Consider the following 22,343-nt stretch of genomic DNA (forward strand, 5'->3'; position numbering starts at 1 on the left):
AATTTGCTGGTTGGAAGTGGATGAGGTTTACAGTGGTCCTTGAGGCTATTAGAGATACTTAGCAGAAGTTGTTTTGTGGTTTTGGGGGTTTTTTTTGGTTTTGGGGGGACATGATGGGGCTGGTACAGGTAGATCATTCAAATTTTGAGAATCTGGAGAAGACTTCCAGCACTTTTCCCAGGAAACGACCTGCCTGCTTGCATATACACACACACAACATTTTGTGGCTTCAAGCAGCCCTTCCTTCTACTCCAAGGTAAACTTTAGAGTACATCTAAAAGGAGCTACAACCCAGAATAATCCATCTAGAAAAAAAACGTTAGCAGGTACACACAGCCCAGTAAAAGTTGTTTGGCAACATAAGACATAACTAATATCCGTGTATTCACGAATCACCGAACTCTGAAGTTGTTAACAGGGGGGTGAACAACCTGATAGGGCTGCCGGCTTCCGGCCTCCCCTGCAGCCTTCCTGTAGCCAGTGTGAATGACAGGGGCTTCTCCACTTCGGGGAGAAAGGTCTGACCTGCGAGAAGCCAGGCTCTTGAAAATGGGAGTCAATGGGATTATTAACGCATGTGTCGCTGGAATCCACGCCAAGACGCCGGCCGTAGAAAAGATACTCTTGCTCCCCACCCCCTCCTTTTTTTTTTTGACAGTCAGTTAATAAAGACTCAACAATAAGCAGCTGCCAGTGATGTCATTTGGGACTTTGTCCACGGAGCTTGTATTTACAAGCTCGGAGCAACCGCGGAGCCGCACGGAGGGAGCCGTCTCCGCAAACTCGCTCTGCATTCCCTGCAGGACTTTGCTGCCGCTTGGGACGGTCAGGAAAACAGCGCGTCCTCCTAGCGCGGCCTTTTAATGCTTCAAAAATAAACAGGATAACTCGGGAGGAAAGTTTTAGCTGGAGAGCGTGTTGCAGTGCCTGTGTCTTGTCTCCAGGGCTGTGATATGTGTTGACTGAAGCGCGAACTGCAAGTAAGACTGTTGGGATTTTTTTTTTTTTTTTTTAACTCCGGTAACAGTGTTTCTTCTTTATACAGCTTGCTTTCCTTTTAAAGTGAGATAATGATGTTTACGTATGTCTACAGGGTCTGGCTGCCACCACAAGTATGCATTTGTTCTGAGTAATTACAGGGGCTGAGGTTGCCTGTGAGGTGCAGGGGACTCCTTGTGTCTGAGAACAGGCACGGGGCGGGATGATAACGAGATAGTGCTGAGTCCTTAATTATTTGCCTCTGCAGGGAGGTTGGACATTTTTTTAAAAAATAAAAAGCAACCAACCATACAGAAACTATTAGGTTGACTTAAGAAGTTTAATAGAAACCTGTGAAGACTAATTTTCAGTGAAGTGGGGTGCTGGAGGGGAAACCCGCGTTTTGTCTCTGATCCTTCCTGTGGTTTATGGGTTTCTAGTATGTGACTGCTGTTTACATTATCTTGTTTCCTCCTGCCCACACCCTCTCCCCAAGCGCACACACAGCCAAGCTCATTCATTCTCGGGGAAGTTAAAGGATAGAAAAGTGTTTTGAATGGAAACCTTTTATATATGGACTTTTTTTTTTACTTGAGTATTCTGAGAAATGTTCACTGTTCTGACTTTTCTCTGAGTTAGGAACCTGAAGTCACGAACTACTGAAAAAAAGCAAACTGACATGCAGTGAGGTCGGGAGTCAAGATCCACATCTTCTCTTTCACTTTCCTCTGACTCTTTTAAACTCTTCGGATATTTTGGGGCGCCTAGGAAGAATGCTGTCAGTGTGTGCCAGCCTGGACCGGCTCCCTCTTATCACGGCCAGGCTGGGCCACCTGGCCACTCGGAAGTTCTGCTTAAGAGCCCTGTGAGTTTGTCTTTCTAGTCTAGTACGTGCTTCACAATGCTGGGTTTGCTCCTCAGCGCCTGTGGTCCGGCCCCTCATAGCCAGTAGCAAATCGGGGCTGATTCCTGCCTCCTAGAGCTGACAGCTGTGTGCACAGATCGGCAAGAAGTGGCTGTTAGCCTGTTACCTCCTGCGCGCGAACCCCGTGACTCACTCCTGGGGGCCTGGCCTGCCCCTCAGTTCAGGGGATCCATCACCAGCCCAGGAGAGCAGTGACAGCCGTCACTGCCTTTCTCTTTTCCTCGGGTCTCCGGAGCTGCAAGAACTCAGCGCCAGAAAAGCTTTCCAGGGGGTACCACGGTGTGCCACTTGTTGCGTGTTTGTCAGCTCCAAATTTTCCATCAGAGCACGCGCTGCTTGGATATGGTTTATGGATTACAGCTCAGTGCTTTTTTGGTGAATTTTCATTTAAAATAAGGGATTTGCTGCTAAAGCAGTTTTCAAAATATTACTCAAAGCTTAATCTTTTTACAGAAGAAAACCTCAGGCACAAGGAAGGGAAATAATTTGTCCGAAGTCACTGGGCAAGACAGTGACTGAGCTGCAGCTAGAAACTAAATCCCTGTGCTCCTGCAGCATGCATTTCACGGCTCAGTTCTGAGGGATTAGAAAAGAAATGGGCCACGCGTGGTTAGGAGGCCTTCTTGTAGGAGCAGGGCTTGTGTGAAGGTGTAGGAAGGTGGTCCTGCAAAGAGAGAATGTTCCTGTGTTGTCTTTGGCTCTGAGAATGCTTCTGAGTGTCTCTGTCCCTCATTCTTTTCACCAGAGGGCCCATATGACTCTGATTATCTTACAGTTGATGGCTGAAAGGCAAGCCAGGTGGTTCCCGCCGGTGGCATGTGCGGAAGGCATTTTGCATCAGGTACAGGTTGAGAGATTGAAGGCGGTTCCCATCTCTGACATTTTGTGCTTCTGCTTTACTTTCACGTCTCAGACCTCTTCTCACTGACCTCACCTGTGCTTCGGACTCCGCTTTGGGGATCCTCTTGTCCATGGAATCTTCTTTTCACTTTCTCATTGATTCCTCCTACCCCCTCATTCTCGCACTGCAGTCTAGACCTCAGGTTCTGACATTCAACTGGATTCACACCCTGCATTCCTTTTCTCTCTGGAACCTGCCTTGCCCATGCATGTGGGACGCCTCTGGACTCTCGAGTTCGAAGTGCTGATGTCTTCCTTTGGATCCTCAAATATCTCTTTCCATTGAAAACAAGGGCTGTTTTTTTAAAAAATATATTTTTATTGATTTCAGAGAGGAAGGGTGAGGGAGAGAGAGATAGAAACATCAATGATGAGAATCATTGATTGGCTGCCTCCTGCATGCCTCCTACTGGGGATCGAGCCTAAACCTGGGCATGTGCCCTTGACCGGAATCAAACCCAGGACCTTTCAGTCCATAGGCTGACTGACGGTCTCTCCATTGAGCCAAACCAGCTAGGGCAGTGGTTCTCAACCTTGGCTGCACATTAGAATCACCTGGGAATCTTTTTAAAATCCTGATTGCTGGGCCTCATCCTCCGGAAATTCTGTTTCTTTGTTATGGGGTGGGGCCACAACATTAGTAACAAAGAAACAGAGTTTCCAGAGGATGAGGCCCAGAAATCAGGATTTTAAAGATTCCCAGATGATTCTAATGTGCAGCCAAGGTTGAGAACCACTGAGCTAGGGCAAGGGCTGTGTTTTAATCACTTCCTATATTCACTGCACCTGATATAGAGTAGTTGTTCAATATATAATACTAAATAAATAGAATCAGTTGTTAATCTTAAATATCTCATTGCCTACATCAGACACCTAGGCCCCAGCATTTGGCTGATAAAAATATGACATAAGTGTGCCGAGTGGCTTTAAATTCTGTGGTTGAAAGCTCTCAGTGCCCGACTCCTCATATGCAAACAAGACTATGCTGATGTGTTGCTTGCCAACATCCGCTGGCTCATCTCTCTCCCCTCACCCGATGCACTTACTGTTATACATCTGTTCTGGAGGCTCCTGTCCCGACAGCGCAACTGAACCTTCCCTGGAGGACGGAGGGGCAGCACCGCGTAGTGATTGCAGACTTGGACTGGAACCCGACTGTGTGGGCTCAAGGCCTGCCTCCACCACTTGCTGGCTTTATGGTTTGGTTAATGCACTTATCTGTTTCAAGTTTCATTTTTAAAATGTGGATAATAGGAGTGCCCATCTTATGGGGATCTGGGGGAGGGGGGGAGGATTAAATAACTTATTACAGCCAAAACACTTAAATACCAGGCATAATTTAGTACTAATGAGTGTTAGCTGTTGCCATTACTATTTACCTTGCAGATGTCCATATCCCAAAGCAGATTTAATGGATCAACATCTACAAGGTGAGATTCAGACCCAGAAATAGTTAACAAATTCCTCAGATGATTTGGACTGGAATTACTGGCTGAGCTACCAGACATGCTTTCTGTAACCTGAACATGTTGGGCTTGTACGTTCTTTAGCACCTGTATACCTTTATACTCCTGCCTGTGGCATTCTCTATCCACGTAATTTATCCGCCAGGCCCTTGCCAAATTGCTAATCTCATGCATAGCTCAGCACCTGGCACAGAGTTCCCACTAAATCATGAAAAAAAAAATGTATGAATGCATGCTTGATAGGCGCTCTCAGAGAAAATGTAAACTGTTTTCTTCCCCATAATCACTATTGAATGATTACTGCATATCAGGCACACTTCTAAGTTCTTTGCATGTGCTATCTCATTATACTCATCCTCCAGGCAAAGATACTGAGGTTCAGGATGGCAAAGTCATGCGCAAAGGTCACATGGGTGGTAAGAGGGAGAGGCAGGATTTGAACTCTGAGCTCATACTCTTGACCTTTCATTGCACTGCTCTCTGGATGTAGAAGGCAATATTTCTCATGAGCTTTGCCACGATGGGACTTAGTTTTCCCCTGAACGGAGTGTTCTGTCAGACCAGGAAATCAGATGAACATTTCTAGGTGCCAACTAGTTGGACTGGGGGTTCACATTTTCTAGTTTTTCAGAATTGTCTAAAGCTTATGCCCAGTTCTTTGGTATTTTTGTTTTTCTCTTAACTTCAGGTATGAATCCCCTTGCAGGCAAGCCCAAGGTTACAGCTGACCCTCAGGATTATCTGCGTTCTTGATCTGGGTGTTGGTAGGCTGAGTTCAGCTTGGTCAGGAGTGTAATCCAGAGGATTTAGGTAAAAAAAAAAAAAAAAAAAAAAAAAAAAGGAAATACTGGTTGGTCATGTGATTCGTCCTTAAAAAAAAAATAGTGCTTTTAAATAGCCAGAATAGTTGAGACTGAAGACTGGCAAGTTCCTAGAACCAGTTAAACACAAACTACCCTACAGCCTTATTTTTCTCCACTTCTCTAATTCTACACAGTTTAATGCCTTTGGGATTTTAGATTCTCAATTGTGCTCTCTTTATAGATGAAATAATAAATCTCTCAGATACATAGAATATTACCCACAGCATTTACTATGCCCCAATACATATTCCTCTAATGAAGTGTGTCGTGTCGGTTTGAAGTCTCAGTTACACAAGGTACTTCCCAGTAGTTACAATACATCAATGAATCTTGGTATGTCAGAGCAGGAGAAAAGATCCCTCCTCTTAGAGATACACTTTCTGGGTTACTGATGCCTTTGAGTAGAATTTGGATGCACTATGGAAACCCACTGGACTGCGTTCAAAAGGCAAGTCCCAAACCCATTTTGGAATATAAGCTCCAATAATAAGGCAGATAGACATTATGGTGTTGAAAGCAGGGCTGTTAGTTCTGAAATGGGGGGACAAGTGTTACTGTCAGGATGCATGTCCAACAAGCTGCTCCAGGAAGGGTACTTGCTGCTTTTGGCAAATTGGATCTGGAAACAGCACTGGTCTAGGTCAGCCCAAAAGACATATTCCAAATGGTTCTACTGTCAGCTTTAGAAACCTAAAAAATCAAATGATACATGCTCACAGTTTAGCAAACCAAGTAGTACTAAAATGTTTATATAAACATATAACTATATGTCACATATAATTACATACATGCACATATTATTTGGTAAAACTCTGAATGATGGTGCTGAATTTTATATGCATGCAATTTTATAAACATTGCAGATATATACATGGTGCAGTCCCTGGAGCAGCGCTCCCCCTCCCAGCCTCAGGCCTGGCCCTCAGCGGCTTTTCTACTCTTTCTGCTGCTTTTTTGGAGATATTTCTAAATAATGTTTTAATATCTATTTATAATGTCAATTTATTTGTTTATTTCCTATTCTGGTAGATTACCACATGTATTTCTTAAACCTCCTCTGCCTTCCCTGTTCTCCAATGGACTATATCACCATTGTTGAATAAATGTATATTTATTATTTACTTTTATCATGATTGTAAGTGTTTACTATTGAGTCACATCATTTATTGTTGATTATAGTTTTATCCTGTTAAAAATGCTTTTCCTAAAGTTACTTATACATTTTTTAATTGCCTCATTTAAAGAATTTACTTGTTTCTAGGAATCTGTAGTTAACCTTTCCCATTCCTTTCAACAACTTGACAAATGTGTCAGTGACAACTTACTTTTAAAACATTCTTATTATACTAATAATTAAATTCTCAAGGGGGCCATATACTGGTGGGGTGGTTTTTTGTTTTTTTTTTAGTTGTCAAGCAGAAGTTAGTTATTAGTTGTGCCATATCAGAAGCAGCTTTAAAGGCCTGTCTTCAATATTTCTTTTATTCTAACTCCAGTCAATTACTTGTCTGTGGATAAAGAGACAGAAATAATATGGTTTATCGTTTGGTAAATAACATTCATAATTTGGTTTTATGGTTCCATGAATACTTGATATATTTTAATGTGAGGAATATCTTTTATTTGTGAGTACCTTTGGCATCTAGAGTAACTTCATTAGAAGAAAGCAAATGACACCTCATGAAATGCTACTGCATGAATAAGTAAATGAATATCTCACTCAAGCTGACACATAGTTCTTCCCTTTCTGATTTTCTTTTCGTTTTTCAGTGCAGACCTATATAATCAGGAATGTGACATACTTTATTACTAGAAGTAGTTAAAGAGTTTATTTGCTAGCAATTTGAAAGAGACTGTGTTTTTAGAAATTGCCAGTAGAGGGCCTTGTTAAACTGAATAAAGTCACATCCCCAACCAATGCCATTGTTTGTAAGATACCTGATTAAGAAAACTTCCAAAGTAATTTTTTAAAGTGCATTGTATTTCTCTGTAGCTGGAGAAATTAAAAGTCTTAGCTTTTCATTTTCATTGTTTCCGTGGGGGGGGGGGAGGGCAAATTGGAGAATTCAGATAGACCATTAATAGCCCATTAACCAAACCAGCACTTTGCATACCAAGCCACAAAATCTATACACGACCTTTCTTTTGGTGTTGGAGCCCTGCCTCAGCCTTTTGGGAAACTAGCATTGGCTGTGGAGTACATGCAGGAAAGAAATGGTGTGTCTCCTGTCCTAGGAACAGTTTATACTTGCATCCTGCTTTTGTGGGAGCCCCCCTCTCAACAAAGATGGGTGTCTATTCCCTGCACCTGGACCAGAATCTTCTCACTCTAAGGGTGCCATTGATTCAGACCCATTGTGTTCATTGTCCAGTGAAGGAAATGGAGCCGCAGGGAGCTGAGCTGACTTTCCAAAATTCATTCAGTGGCTTAGTGCAGAGCTGTTCTCTGACTACTCGCCCGTTTTCAGCCGTCCTACTCAGCAATCTCTCCTCCTGAGGAAGGCTGCCCTCCCTGTCCCTGCATCCCCAGCCTAAATCACCCGTCCTCAGAAGAGCTTCCCTATCCCTACTTGTTATATACTATAGTAGCTTCGGATACTTGTTTTATCGCACTTCTCATTAGTATAATTAAATATATGGTATCCATTTGATCAAGAACATCCTCCCATCTAGGCTGTAAGCTCTATGAAGGCAGAGCCTGTGTCTATCTTGTTTAATATTGTAGTCTTAGCACCTAGAACAGTGGCTGGCAAATGATAAAATATTTGGTAAATGATGGATATAAGCAAGGTTTCTGACTTTAATTTTGTACGTTCCTCTCCATTTTTACATGTATGAAAACATTCCTTTTTACAAGTCAACTGATGACATTCAAATCTTATGGCATTCAAAATGCCCGCAGACTCAAGGCATAAATGCATGCTATTGCTTTTAACCCAACTTTCAAGGAGTGAGTGAGCGCCTGTGTATTTCCAGTCATAAATGCATCAGTATTCATAGCACTTGTCAGATGAGGGCTCTATAGGCATGAGAATAAATGAAGAAGAGAATAAAGACTTTTCTTCTTTTGTTGATGAGGACAAGGGAGTGGGGAGGGGAAACGATTCTGAGCCGAGGAATGGGCTCTTTCATGTTTCCCAGGTCAGGCTAGGGGTTTTCTGGATACCCTGTTCCTGCGAGGCTGCATCTGTGCCGTCAGTTAATACAGATAGAGTAACAGAAAACAAGTAGCCACAACTTGTGCCCACCTGGCATTCCTTCTGATCTCCATTGATTTGGGGTGGGTTATTTAGCTTCATTGAACTTGGTTTCCTTGTCCATAAAATGTAGTGATATCAACAATTTCAGGTACTATTTATGAAGTGCCTACAATATATCTGGCCCTGTGTGCTTTCTGCATATATTGTTTCATTTACTCCTCAACGTAGCCCTGTGAGGCAGACATTACTATTAATCCCATTTTATAGAAGAGAAAACCAAGGTACCAAGAGGTTAATTTGTTCCAGATTGCACAGTAAGACTTTGAGCCAGATATTTAGATAATGTAACCTGAGGATTAAGTGAGATAAAGTGCCTGGGGTGCCTGCACAGCAATCGACGCCCCTTACATGGTGACCATTACCATCATGATTGGCTCCTTATCCTTGAAGGCATTACGGGACCTTGTAAGTAGGTGACTGCTGAAGGGAAATGAGAGGGCTGATGACAGCTCTGTGTGTCCCGTTCATAGGGATTTGTTTAATCCCCAGGCCACATGTCAAGAGCCCCATTTACGCAGTACTTTGGCACATGCAAGTATTGGCAGCCCAGAAGAACTACCAAGGGGGCTGCCCATCTCTAAACCCCTCCTGGGCTGTGAGTGCATTTATTATGTTCTCACCATATGTACATCTTTTCATCGCTTAACACATTGCATCTGTTTACGTGATGCCCCTGGCTTTATCATGTCTGAATTTTATTTGGCAAAACTGCCAGATCTTGGGGTCCTCAGTATGTATAGGACTGCTTGTTTGAAGTGCAGTGGACCCAGGTTATGGAGGAGGGTGGGCATAAGAAGTGTCAAGATCCTTTAGGTGGGGTCTTAACTTGATACACTTTTTCTGAGTCCTTGGACCACCTTTCCTAGCTCCTCCTGCTCCCTTACTCTTCTCCACCTATCTTTTCTCTTACCCCACCTTATTTCTCTTTCCTTATATTTCTCAATCTTCTCTTCCTCCTTCTCTCCCTCTGTTTTCTCATCTCTTATGCTCTTCTTCTTCTTTACCTTCATTTACCTCACCCCTTCCCTTCATCCCCGGAGAGTAGAGGAGTGTGATGCTGGTCAGTGTTTCTCAGTGGACAGGGAGCTAAAGAAGAAAGGCATTATTTCAGTTTCTCCACCTCTCCATAAACCTAAATGCCGATTCTGTTAAAACACATAACACATCCAAATTACAAGACAAAGAGAGAAGCCAAAGGAGCCCGCAGCGTGGCAGAGCGGAGTGTAATCTGGACAGAGAAGTGAAAGACCCTGCTTGTAAAATCCTGCCACAGGCAGCGGCAGGACATGGGTCACAGGCCCATCTGCAAGTGAAGGAGGAGATCAGACAGTCCCAAGGCCATTTCTGGTCCTGCAATCCTGCCTGCAGTCTGAAAACAGAACGGAGCAAGCCCTCCCTGGGACAGCGGTGCGGGTCTGGGCTGCGTGCATGGGCACTGTGTCGGTCTGTGCTCTCCAGAAGTCTCATTTCTCCAAAGCGCTGAAGTGATTCGTCACTGCACAGCGCTGTGTGTCTCACAACAGATGTTAAAGGATCACCCTTGAAAGGGTGTTTCTCCAGAGCATTTAATTAGAACCTCCACAGAGGATTAACAGATGTTATAATTGCCTCTACTCTTTGATTAAATAGTTTCTGCATGAGGAGCTTTCTTAGCTTTTCCTTCTCTGTTTTGTATGATCTTTATAAAGAACTGACATGTGTGTTCAATTTTCTAGAGAGAATTCCTCAATGGACTTGGTAAAAATCTTTGCAGATATATAACTTCATTCTCTCTTTCCTTCATATCTCTCTCTATCTCTCTATAAATGCCTCGCTGTATCAGTGTATGTAAATACGTATCTATATATCTATTTATCTGGGGTGGGGTGGGTTATGCTTGTATAGACCAAACCATTGGTTATAAAGGTGGCTGGGAGACAGGGATATGAATGTGGCCAAGACGCTGGCTCTGTCTTTATTGTTTGTTCATTGAAATGATTGATGTCCATGAATATTATCTGGAGGGAAACACTGTGCAAAGTGGGAAAGGGAAATTTAGCAAATTTTGTGAAGTAACCAAGCATGCCAGATACCAAGTGTGCAAATGAGTGTGTAAGCAGTGAGAAAAAATAACATTCATGACGTGAATGGCTGCAGATTTCTTTGGCAATATTTGCTCTGGAAAGATAAGTTATCAGCCAGAAGCCTTATCACCATCAAATGCATTATTTTCATTCATTATTTCAAACGAAGAATTCCTTCTTTTCATTCGTGATGTGGTTTGTGTTTCATTACCAATGTATCTCACCTTTTGTGTAGCCCGTCAGTAAGATGATGCCACTAATCCTACATGGACAAGAATGCTTTTTCTCATTGTCTCGTCCACATTAGTATGTTTCTTCCTTGAGAAGAGAAAATTATAAGAAAGGATTTCAGACATTTGGTCAGTTTGTGGATGATGAAGGCCAGAGGAAAAGAAGTAAGGAATTCTGAGTCAGTGCTTTGGGATAATAATGGTCTCTATCTCTCCACCTGGAAGCATCTAAAAAGGGTTCATAAGTCAGGGCAAAGGTCAGTTTTTTTAAAAAAAATATATTTTATTGATTTTTTACAGAGAGGAAGGGAGAAGGATAGAGAGTCAGAAACATCAATGAGAGAGAAACATCGATCAGATGCCTCCTGCACATCCCCAAATGGGGAAGTGCCCGCAACCCAGGTACATGCCCTTGACCAGAATCGAACCTGGGACCCCTCAGTCCGCAGGCCGACGCTCCATCCGCTGAGCCAAACCGGTTTCGGCACAAAGGTCAGTTTTTAGATCAATTTGAGGTTATAACAGGAAAATAAAATTTGGCTTCACCATATAAATTAGCATTTATCATTTAATTAAAAATAAAAAAGGAAGAAAATACGTGGGTTTGTTTATCAAATAGGCCTCAGGTAGATTCGATCTCTACCTGCACTTGCTAAGGAAGAGGAGGGAGTGTACAGTGGATATGGAATATATGTGCTTCCAGAGAATCCAAAGGAAAAATTCTTCTCTTTTTTTTTTAATTTAAATTCTTTATTGTTTAAAGTATTACATAAGTCTCCTTTTTCCCCCATTGACCACTCCCCGGCTGCCCCCAACCCCCAGCACATGCCCTCACCCCTTCCCCACAATCTGTGTCCATTGGTTATGCTCATATGCATGCATACAAGTCCTTTGGTTGATCTCTTTCCCCCTCACCCCCTACCTTCCCTCATAGGTTGGACAGTCTGTTCGATGCTTCTATGACTCTAGTAATATTTTTGTTCATCAGCTTATGTTGTTCATTATATTCCACAAATGAGTGAGATCATGTGATATTTGTCTTTCTCTGACTGGCTCATTTCTCTTAGCATAATGCTCTCTAGGTCCATCCAAATGGTAAGAACTCCTTCATTTTTACAGCAGCGTAGTATTCCATTGTGTAGATGTACCACAGTTTTCTAATCCACTCATCTGCTGATGGGCACTTTGGCCGTTTCCAAATCTTAGCTATTGTAAATTGTGCTGCTATGAACATAGGGGTGCATATGTCCTTTCTGATTGATGTTTCTGTTTTCATGGGATATATTCATAGAAGTGGGATTATTGGGTCAAATGGAAGTTCATTTTTAATTTTTTGAGGAAATTTCATACTGTTTTCCACAGTGGCTACACCAGTCTACATCCCCACCAGTAGTGCACGAGGGTTCCATTTTCTCCGCATCCTCTCCAGCACTTGTTAGTTCTGACAGGTGTGATATGGTACCTCATTGTTGTTTTGATTTACATCTCTCAGATGGTTAGTGACTTTGAGCATGTTTTCATATGTTTCATGGCCTTCTGTGTGTCTTCTTTTGAAAAGTGTCTATTTAGGTCCTTTGCCCATTTTTTGATTGGATTATTTATCTTCTTTTTGTTAAATTGTGTGAGTTCCCTATAAATTTTGGAAATTAAACCCTTATCAGAGATAACATTGGCAAATATGTTCTCCCATGCAGTGGGCTTTCTTGTTGTTTTGTTGATGGTTTCTTTTGCTGTGCAGAAGCTTTTTATTTGATGTAGTCCTATTTGTTTATTTTCTCCTTAGTTTCAATTGCCCTAGGAGCTGTATCAGTAAAGATATTGCTACAACATGTGTCTGATATTTTGTTGCCTATGGCTTCTTCCTTATCTTTATGGGGATTGCAAAAATTGGAAAAAAGGACCCACATGGACATTTAAAAATAAAACTAACCAATCAATATGATTAATTTCCCAATGAATGACCAGAGTTTTGCCAAATTAAAAGGTATGTAGTAGATTTTGAACATTCTAGAAATGGCTAAATACATTTTATTTCTTCAGGTCATTTGGAGGAGGAAGAGGTTTTAAAACCTATGTGAAGTTTAGTGTACAGAAAGTAAGGGCACCTAAGCACACAGCTTGATAAATTTTTATAAGCTGATTATGTCAAACTAAGAAATATTACCAGCCCCTCAAAACCCTACTCAAGTCCCTTTCATTCATACCCCTATGGTACACAGCATATGAATTTCTAGTAGCACAGAATCATTTTGCCTGGTTTTGTACTTTATATGAGTGAATCACACAACACATTTAAGTCTTTGTCATTCAGACTGTTTATGTGATTCCTTCATTTTACTGTGTTTATTTGTGGAGGTTTCATGACCACTGTATAGTACTCCATTGTGAGATGATATCCTGATAGATTCTTTCTCCTGTTGAGAGGCATTTGGATATTTCCAGTGTGGGGCCATTACACATGGTGCTGCTACAAATATTCTAGAGCATGTCTCTTGGTGAACAAACGTGCACATTTATGTTGAGTGTGAGTATGTGTATGTAGGTGGTTGCTGCATCACAGGGTAACTAGGAGATACTGCCCAACACTTTTCCAAAGTGGCTGTGCCCATTGATAGTACCACTAACAATATGTGAATGTAGGGGGATGTTTTAATTTACATGAGAGAACACTGTTTAACTTCCACTACTACTTAAGGATGAAAGTTAAAGGGAAGCAGTGTGGCCCCATATTAGGAAGAACTCTTGATCATTTGGAAATTCACAGAAAGAAGCTGGGACCCTGTGAAATAGTTCCTTGTTCCTAGAAGTGGTCAGACAGTGACGGGATGGCCTTGATTGAGAAGAAAGGTGAGCTGGAGGATTTTCAAGGCCTCTCCCATCTATAGGCTTTGTAAATCTAAACTAAGAATCTCTATAGAAACTGAGAATGAAAGTGATTGAAAGAGGTCATTGCCATGGACCAGATGGTCAGATGATATGAGACAAGCTGTGAGTAAACGGGAGTGAATACAGTCAGTGCTGACTCTGTGAGTGAGGGCAAAGGCTAGTCTAGGAAGGGAGACAGCTACATGAGCCTGAGCAGGAAGTGGTAGAATTGATGTGGTCATAAAAAGAGATAATATGTTAGCAGATGGAACAAAGAATGGTTAGTTTGCATGCAACCACAGGTGTATTTTAGAGTGCAAGTGAAACACAGGTTGACATGGTTCACTCTACTGAATGCTTAGAGCCAATTATGAGAAACATAAAGCAAAGCAGAGGCGTTCGATCAGCTCTGCCAGAGATCAAGTGAGGCCTGTAAGATGCTCAGGGGGAAGCTGCTCCCAGGGAGATGGCCAGATAGCACTCAACAGTGAGAGGCTATGGAGTGCATGAACTTCTGCTCCCGTCTCTTCCACAGATTTGATCCCTCTGGTTTCTCACTTAAGTTTATGTTTGTGTTCAGTATTCTCATTCCAGGGAATAACTCATTGTGCCTCCTCATGGTTAATACCTGTTATGGGTGCCCCAGTTACCAGCTGTGGTACCTCATATTGAGCAAGTACCCCATTGAACACCGTTTTTAACATTGCCAATTCCCCATGGCATGGAGGTTGGGGTGGCAGAAAACACTTTCCCCACTGGACAGAGAGTTATTTGGGGTCAAATTTCACCTAACTCTATCTTATTTCTTCTATGTTATATTGATGCTGTATCATTTTATGATTCCTTTGTAAAGACATGAGAAATAGCTTGCATAAGTTAGTTCCAGGAATAGTCAGATCATGAATAAATAAAATTTCTTTAGCCATTTCTCATAACTCAGATCATGTTTTCTTTTTACTTCAACTGCCAGGAAGCTCAGAGACAAATTTACATGCTTAATTGCAAGTGCTCTGTTGGCTCATATGTCATGCTTATTGGCAATTAAAACATTTTTTTCAATTACAGCTAATATTCAGTGTTATTTTATGTTAGGTTCAGATATACAGCATTGTGGTTAGGCATTTATATTATTTACAAATACGTTCCCCTTTTAAGTCTAGTACCAACCCAGCGCTATACATAGTGATTATAATATTACTGACTCTATTTCTTACGCTGTATTTTACATCCCCATGACAGTTTTATGACTAACAATATGTACTTCTTAATCCATTCACCTTTTTTGCCCAGCCCCCACCCTTACTGCCATCTGGCAACCATCAGTTTGTTCTCGGTATCTATGACTCCGTTTCTGTTTTGTTTGTTCATTTATTTTGTTCTTTAGATTCCATATAAGTAAAATCCTATGGTATTTATCTTTCTCAGTTTGACTTATTTCACCTAGCATGTAATATCCTCTTGCTCTATCCATATTGTCACAAATAGTAAAATTTAACTTTATTTACATGTAAGGTTAGATTATTTACTTGAGATATTTTATTGTTTCTTAATGTAGGTCTGTAATGCTATGAATTTCCCCCTTATAAATACGTCTGCTGTGTCTCATATATTCTGGATCATTGGGTTTACATTTTCATTTACCTCAAAGCAGCTTTTGATTTCTTCCTTAATCTTGTTAACCCATTCATTGTTAAGTAATATGTTATTTAGACTCCATGTGTTTTTCAGCTTTTTTTTCTCCTTGTAATTGATTTCTAGTTTCATACCATTGTGGATGAAGAAAATGCTTGATATGATTTCAATCTCCTTAAATTTATTGAGACTTGTTTCATGCACTATCAGGTGGTCTATCTTGGGAAATGTTCCGTGTGCACTTGAAAATAATGTGCATTCCATAGCTTTGTGGTGAAATGCTCTGAAAATATCAATTAAATTAATCTGATCTAGTGTGTCATTTAAGACTGCTGTGTCCTTATTGATTTTCTGTCTGGAAGATCTATCCATTGATGTCAATGGAGTGGTAAAGTCCCTACTATTACTGTATTACTGTCAGTCTCTTCCTTTCTGTCCATCGGTATTTGCTTTATATATTTAGGTGCTTCTATGTTGGTTGCATAAATGTTTGCAAAGATATATCCTCTTGTTGGATTAACCTATTATTATGAAATATCCTTCTTTATCTCTTATTATAGTCTTTGTTTTAAAGTCTGTTTTGCTTGATATAAATATGGCTACCCCAGCTTTTTTTCCTTCCTATTTGCATAAAATATCATGTTCCATCCCTTTACTTTCAGTCTGTATGTGTCTTTTGATCTGAATTAGTCTCTTGTAGACAGCATCTGTATGGGTCTTGTTTTCTTATTCATTCAGCTACCCTATGTCTTTTGATTATAGCATTTAATCTATTTACATTTAAAGTGATTATTGATAGGTACAATGTTATTGCCATTTTATTATTCATATTATTTTCTCTCACCCCCCCCCCCCACCCCTTCTTCTTAAAGAAGTCCCTTTAACATTTCTTGTAATACTGGTTTGGTAGTAATGAACTTCTTTAGCATTTTTTTTTTTTTGTCTGGGAAAGCTCTTTATATCTCCTACAATTTTAAATGATAGCCCTGATGGCTGGAATAATCTTGGTTGTAGGTCTTTGCTTTTCACCACTAGATATTTTATGCCAGTTTATTCTGGCCTGCAGAGTTTCTGTTGAGAAATCACCTTACAGATAACAAACTGCCTTTCTCTTGCTGCTTTTGAGATTCTCTCTTTGCCTTTAGCCTTTGCCATTTTTATCAGATGTGTGCTGGTGTGGGTCTTTTTAGGTTCATCTTGTTTGGGACCCTGTGCTTTCTGGACTTATATGCCTATTTCCTTTGCCAGTTAAGGAAGTTTTCATTTACTATTTTTTTAAATAGGTTCTCAATAACTTGCTTTCTCTCATCCTCTTCTGGGACCCTGGTTATGTGAAAGTTTGTACACTTGATGTGTTTTCAGAGGTCCCTTAAACTATCCTCTTTTTAAAAATGCTATTTCTTTTTGCTGTTCCAATTTTTTTCCCTGCAACTTGTCTCCCAAATGACTGATTCAATCCTGTGCTTCATCTAATCTGCTATTGATTCCTTCTAGTGCAGTCTTCATTTCAGTTATTTTATTCATTTTCGACTGTTCTTTTTAAAGGTTTCTATGTTCTATTGTATGCTTACTATCTTTTTGTTAGATTTCTTACGAAGTTTCTTGAACATCCACACCAATATTTTGAACCCTGTATTTGGTAGATTGCTTACCTCCATTTTGCTTAGTTCTTTTCCTCAAGTTTTGTCCTGTTCTTTTATTTGGGATATGTTTCTTTGTCTCCTCATTTTGGCTGCATCTCTGTTTGTTTCTATGTATTACTGTATCTAGTTTGTCTCCCAGTCTTTGCAGGGTGGACTTATATAGCAGGTGTTTTGTGGTACCCAGTGGTGCAATCTCCCTGATCCCCTGAACAAGGTGCTACAGGAATGTCTGCTGTGTGGGTTGTGTGTGCCCCCATTGTAGTTGTCTTAAAAATAATGTGTTATTGATTTTTTTTTTTTTAGAGAGAGGGAAAGGGAGAGGGAGAAAGGAGAGAGAGAGAGAGAGAGAGAGAGAGAGAGAGAGAGAGAGAGAGAGAAACATTGATTGGCTGTCTCCTGCAAGCCTTCTACTGAGGATAGAGCTTACAACCCAGGCATGTGCCCTGACTGGGAATTGAACCAGTGACCTGTTGGTGCATGGGATGGCGCTCAATCTGCTGAGCCACATTGGCCAGGCTGTGGTTAAGTCTTAATGCTCTTGGCATTTTAGTGGGTGGGATTGAACCCAGGTTGAGGATTGGCCCCCACAACAGTGTACAAGATTCTATGAGGGAGCTGACCTCATAGATCGTGATTTGCCCAGTGGGCTCTGGTGTCTGCTGAGAAAACCCTTTGAGGGTGCAGTTTGCAGAGCTAATCAGGTGGTGCTCTGTGTGGTCTGAAGCTTGCCACCAGGCTTATTGGTTCTGTGGCATCTTTGGAGGGGCTCCGGTGAAGCAAAGTTTAGCCACTGCCTGGACTGGACTGGGGGTACTTGGAGAGGCCTCGCTGTGAACTGAGGCTGGCTGCCTACAGTACTGGGCCTGGGGCAACTCAGCAAAATGTACAGGGCACCTTAAGGCCTGCCTCTGCTTACCAGCTGCTCATAATGCTCAGCTGCTGAAAGAGACTCGGGCAGTGTGCAATTGGGTGAGGCATGGTGGGGTGAGTGGATAATGCACATTCAGATTTGGCAGAGATACTGAACCGGGTCCATTCAGCGAAAGGCATAGGGCACATTGAGGCCAGCAGCTGCCTGCCTGGGGCCTGTGGACTTTTGAGTTTTTTAAGAAAGGTTACAGCAGGGGCCAATGCTGGCTTTCTGTCTCCAAAATAGCCTCTGGTGGAACACGACTTGGGTGGGGCTGGGCCGCAGGGCGTCATCAGGGTGGAGCAAGTGAAGTTCACCAGGCCAATGGAGATTCAGATTTGACTGGGAGGGGCTCAACACAGGGACAATGGCAAGTATCTCTCCAGCCCTTGCCGTGAAGACACACAGCTCAGTTTCTCCCTGTAAATCTCTGGAGCCTCCAGAGCCACCTTTCCTCTGCTGAGTCCAAGGTGAGTGCCCTTGAGCAAGTGAGTCTGTAGTGGGCCCTTTAGAATGCCTGGGTTTCCAGCAGGTGGACAGATGGAATCTTTGGTGTTTTTCACAACCAGATGTTGTGGAGGCTCCTCTTCCCAGCACTGGTGCTTCAGGCTGGGGAGCCTGGTGTAGGGTTGGGACCCTTTGTTCCTTGGGGGTGACTTCTGCAGCTGAGATATCCCTCCTGATTATCTACCAGCCCATGTGGTTGTGGGTCCAGCCAGTTTCATATGTCCACCTCTTCTACCAGTCTTTTTTTTTTTTTAATATTATATGGGACAATCATTTGCGTTGTTTTCCCTTTTAAAAAATGACTTTAGATAGAGTAAGGGAGAAGGATAGAGAGTTAGAAGCATCCATAAGAGAGATTCATCTATTAGCTGCCTCCCACATACCCGCTACTGGGGATCGAGCCTGCAATCTGTGCATGTGCCTCATGTGCCCTGACGGGGAATCAAACCAGTGACCTCCTGGTTCATGGGTTGACCCTCAAACACTGACCCACACTGGCCAGGCTCTCCCAGCAGCCTCGACTTGGCTTCATTATATTTTTGGTGATAGGACTTCTGTTCATTTCATCTACAGATGGTTCTCCAGGTGGATTGTTCTATAACTTAGTGTTGATTTTGAAGTGGTAATGGGAAGAGGCATGCACAGTGTTTACCTACTCTGCTATCCTGACTGGAACTGCTTATTTACAATTTTGATTCATCTTTGTGCCTTGTGGTAGACAGAATTCTGTGGTGGACTCCAAGATCTCAGTGCCCTGTTGTATATGCACCTGGTGTAGGATTTCCCTCCTCTTGAGTGTGAGCAGGGCTGGGGAATAGGATGAATGTCACTCTTGTTAGTAGGTTACATTATATAACAAGAGGAATTTTGAAAATGTAATCAAGGTCCCTAATCAGTTGACTTTGAGTTAATTGGTTGGCCCTGACTTAACCAGACAGTTTCCTTAAAAAAAATTTAGAAGTCAGAGAATTGAAGTCTCAGAAATTCTCCTACTGATCTTGAAAAAGCAACTTGCTATGAGTTCCACAGATGCAAGGAAATTAATCCCACCAACAACTGTATGATTTCAGAAGAAGACTCCAAGTTTCAGATCAGATCTAAGGCTTGCTGACACCTTAATTTCAGCCTTGAGACTTGAGTAGAGGTCCCAGCTAAGCTGTTACTAGATTCCTGCTCCCAGGAATATAAATGTAAATTTTTTAAAGGCACTCAATTTGTAGTAATTTATTATGCAGCAATAGACAACTAATACATACATTTCTACTCATATCTATTTCAGTTTTACCTTTTATTTATTGTATATGTAGCTCTTTAAATTTTTGTGATTTAATTAAAATAGAATGGATTAAGGGCTAGATTAAATAGTATGATAGGGCCATTTACTTTCACCCCAGAATGACTAGGGATGGTGCAATTCCCTCCATGGCATACTTCTGCCTCCTCCCTCTGTGTTTTGGCTTATTCCCTCATCTCTATTTGGAATTCCTCTAGCCTCATCTCCACCTATCAAAACTCCATCTAAACTTAGAGGCCCAGCTTGAGTTTCACATTCTCCATAATTCCTGCAATGTGAGTTTTGGAGTTATTCCCCCCACCCCCATTTCTAAATCCCTACAGCTATGCTTCCCAGGATGAGGGCTGACATCATCACAATCCCCTCAGGGAGGTTTTAAAAAATGCAGTTTCCCATCATCCCCTCCCTCTCTGCCGGCCCCAGGAATTCTGGTTCATTATTGAATGTTTGGAAACCGTTTCAGACCATATCACTGGGAAGCTCGGTTTGGCAACAGTTACCCTCTCATTCTTACACAAGTCAGCTCTGTGTATAGTGTCCTGTGCAATTTACAACCTGTGCTTAAGGCTCTCAGAACTTTGAGCCAAATTTGTAGAACCTCTCTTGCCTAGACAGCATATTGTACATTTCTTTATTGAATTTTAAACCTGATTTTGTTATTTTCCTATTTGTATTTTCCCTTTTGACTTTACTCCCTCAATTACTTTATCATTTTGTTTTTGTGTATATTTTTGTAAGTAATCACAAATCCTTGGGGGGAATAAAGTTGGAAATAAATAAACAGAAAGCTAACATACTCTTCCCTAATCCTTGAATGTACATGAATCTTGTTTCCCTGGCAACAGTAAAACTTTCTAAACCATGGACTCTGACTTACACCTTTTTCATGTCCTCCTCGTAGCTTATACAATTTGAGCGTACAGGAACAGTGTTCAGCGAGCTAAGGAATGATGGTCAGACGGATAAGAAAAGGTTCTGGCTTGGTACAGTGTTCCTTCCTCTCCTTCCCCCTCCGTGTCTCCTTCCTGTGCCCCCTTTCCTATCTTTGGAAGCATTGAACAAAGAATTGCGTTTTTTCTAGACTGAAGTACTCGAGGCTCGTCCAATGCATAGATCAGGTTATAGAATGAGTAAGAGGCCTTTTGCGTCTTTCAAAGTGTTTCATCTTCTGAAATGGCTTTTGACTGAGGTGTATTTTTTCTTTTTTTAGCCTCCTGGTTCTGTGAACAGGCACATTCTAGATGAGGGGCTGAAGGGGTCCCCTCAATCATCAGGCACGGGCCTTTGCCCTGCCAGAGCCCCAGTGAGCGTGCTGTTCAGGATGACAGCCGTGCCCTTATGCCACAGCACACACCTGGGATGTCACTTGCAATGTTCCAGTGCCAGCCTCGCTGGGTAGATGGAGTGGGGCAGCAGGTTTATCAGACAGAGTTGAGAGTCCTCCAGGGGAGTTCTACAGAGGCGGTCATTATGGAAAATCTGATAAACTGTACTCCTCTAACTATCATTTTTAAGCCCGTTCTACTGTTTTGAAAATTTATAATCTCTTGGGCAATGATGAGTCCCCTGACTCACTTTACTTGTCCTTTCTGTAAGTTACGTTTTACTTAGATTCTTTTCAGCGGGGTACTCTTTTTTTCCCATTGGTTTTGTTTTGAGTGTATTTGGCTGTATCTAAAGACCCAGGTGGGCATGGTGAGATGTGCTGTCTGTGTGCGTGCATGCACACATATGCAGGTTGTATACTATGCGTATGAGAGCATGCATATGAGTTTCAGGGTTTCTGTTTCTACCATTTCAGTTTGATAAAAATATTATTTCTTTATGCACTCTTAGATTTACAAATCAACTGATTGAATTTAGAAATCACTGTATCAAACCAAAATAATCTCGGGGAATTTTAACTAGTGGTACTCACCTTCTTCACAGAAATTAGAATTATTTTCTGCTTGATTGAGAGGTTTTTGTGCCATTTTCTCCAATATCATCGGGGTTACACCTACACTGTTATAAATCTTTTAAAAAATAAGTGTTTGAACCATTGACATCTTCCTCTTCCCTCCCTATGACCTAACTTTATGTTTTTATGAGGCTACCCAATCTCACATTTGATTTCACAACGTTTCAGTTTATTCCTTAGGTGTGGTAGGTGCACACTTAGTGAGTGTTGATGGGAGCATCTCACAGTGTAGATTTTGAGAGCTGGCATCTAGCATTTGCCTGTGTCAGTGTGGGGGCCCCTAAAGCCATTGGACTGGGCGGCTGCCCTTGTGGGGCATGCAGCCCATCCAATGCTACACCGTGATGCTGATCAAGTGCAACAGGAAAGTGTATGTTAGAGCTCATTTGTACCTCACAACTGCCATCACTGCCTCATGTTCTGCTTTGGCCTCCAGCTTATCCAGTCTGTGCTGACATGGGCGGAGGGAAGGGGAGAACTCAGCTTCCTTGATAAAGCAGTTCTGGGTGCAGAGCCCCACCCACCTGGGGAACCATCTTGCAGATTTGGCAATTCAGCTAGGCCATTTCTGCATCTCCTGCAGCACTGCCTTCGGAAGGGTTTGCCAAGAATAGCTGAAGCAAACAGTTTAATATTATGTAACGGATATTGAAGGAAATTGGATGAAAAAAGAGTTGATTGTAGCCTTAAATTCTCCACACCAGTTGCCTTTGACATTTGGTTCAGGGCCCCTCTATTTCCTGTTGGGTGGGCTCTTTCCTAAGACCTGATCAGGACTTTGCATGAGCCCTTGTTGGCCAGGGACCGTAGGAATTCTGTCTTTCTGTGTGTCCTTCATCAAATGTTC

The 22,343-nt window shown here is 41.9% G+C and overlaps 1 protein-coding gene across 6 annotated transcripts in view; it reads left to right on the forward strand.

Annotated features, from left to right (window-relative positions):
- Positions 1–22,343, forward strand: part of NCKAP5 (NCK associated protein 5) — a 941,160-nt gene that overhangs the window by 63,167 nt on the left and 855,650 nt on the right. Inside the window, exon 1 of one of the 6 annotated variants that reach the window (XM_059704623.1) lies at positions 657–980. The exons of the other annotated variants lie outside the window; for them this stretch is intronic. The gene's annotated coding sequence lies outside the window, so the exon portion shown is untranslated. Of the gene's footprint in view, positions 1–656; positions 981–22,343 lie in introns of those variants that run through there. 6 annotated transcript variants of the gene reach the window in all.

Source organism: Myotis daubentonii, chromosome 7 (genome assembly GCF_963259705.1).
Source record: "Myotis daubentonii chromosome 7, mMyoDau2.1, whole genome shotgun sequence".
NCBI classification, from domain to species: Eukaryota; Metazoa; Chordata; class Mammalia; order Chiroptera; family Vespertilionidae; genus Myotis; species Myotis daubentonii.